Source organism: Palaemon carinicauda, chromosome 12, assembly GCF_036898095.1.
Source record: "Palaemon carinicauda isolate YSFRI2023 chromosome 12, ASM3689809v2, whole genome shotgun sequence".
In the NCBI taxonomy this organism is placed as follows: Eukaryota; Metazoa; Arthropoda; class Malacostraca; order Decapoda; family Palaemonidae; genus Palaemon; species Palaemon carinicauda.
Genome location: NC_090736.1, coordinates 129,519,308 through 129,520,927, shown reverse-complemented (window position 1 = coordinate 129,520,927; position 1,620 = coordinate 129,519,308).

Genomic DNA, 1,620 nt, shown 5'->3' with positions numbered 1-1,620 from the left:
TTTCAAGTTTAGAAATTTTAATAATTTTGTAAAGCATGAGATAAAACTTTTAAAAACTTACTACTATGAGATTCAGGGCCTCTGTAACACGGTTTTATCGCAATAATTTTTTATCTATGAATTTCATAAATATAACGCTTCTTCAGAATGCACATTATATCTACACATAAATTTTGACTATATTCTGCATTACGTAGGTTGAATAAATTTGGTACTTATAATGTAAAAGTGACGTTTTTTGAAGACGGGCCAACTTACTCAGAGAAAAGGTTTCGAACACACTCGTTACGTAACTTATGACGGCATTTCTTCCCTCTTTCTCGATCGATGACTGGCTATACGTAACGAAGGCTATACATCTGCCAACAATGACACAAAAGTTTAAATAAAAGCAAAGCAGTACACCTTTATAAACTCTGAAACCTCTCCACAGATAATTGTCATAATGAACAAATCAACAAAATATGTTAATAAATACAAAAACACTTTGATTATTAGTCTAACTCCCAAAATAAGTTTCCTAAGAAATTACAGTCTACTTTATAGGTCACAATCAGATTGACAAGGTGTAGGGAATAGTTGGTAATTTTCAAAAACGTAGTAGACAAGCTTGATTTGATAACTGCTATATCCAATGTCAATCAATTTTTATTTATTGTCTGTCTACTTACCTATTTACTGAAAAAAAAAAAAAAGCCGGTACCGTATTTTGGCTTTAAACCTTCACCAATACTTATCGTCAGAATGATGACTTCATGAGGCTCCACCCACTTTGGCCTCGTTATAATTCAGGATAACACTGAAGGCTATCATGGGCATTGTTGGATTATAAAATTTAAATTCTGGCTATAAAAACTCAAGTCTCGAGTAGTTGTAAGAAGTGCTAAATGATCCTCAAGGATCCCAGCAGTTAGCCTAAACATTTAATTCATGTATACTACTGTTGTGGCACTTCTGCTACAGTAGTATTACTACGCTAGCACAGATACCCCACCCACATTTATGTATCGTTCCGCCATTCATAAAGTCTTTGTCATATTTTTTCACTGTGCAATAAGCCATGGCCTCCTCAGAAATTAAATTTAACATTAGATGATAGGTTATTTCATTAAGTTGACAAATTATGGCAACTGGGTATGTTATTGCCGATGTTGAAGCTAAAGATAAAGTATGGTATCATTCCTTCATTGCATTATCATCTTTACTACTATTTGTTTGGCTACATATAGTAGTTATTTTAAAGGATAAATTAATTATGTTCACTTTACTTCTATAAATTCCCATTAGATGTACAAATAAAACTCCTAAAACTATTCATGATTTATTTACAAAATGCAGTCATGCCCAAAACATAGCCAACACGGTCGTACGGCCTAAAAAGAAGAAAAAAAAATGATATCGGATGATCCGTTGGTCTGATGGAGATTTTAGCACAATAATCTTATTTTAACAAAAATAGTTATATAAAGACTGTTTACATACAATCTCTCTCTTTCTCTCTCTCTCTCTCTCTCTCTCTTGGTGGCATAGTGAATAGTTAATGGAAATGTTCAAAAGCCTGAATGACATTACAAATATTATAATCATGTTACGCTAAATACAAATCAGACCATAAACATT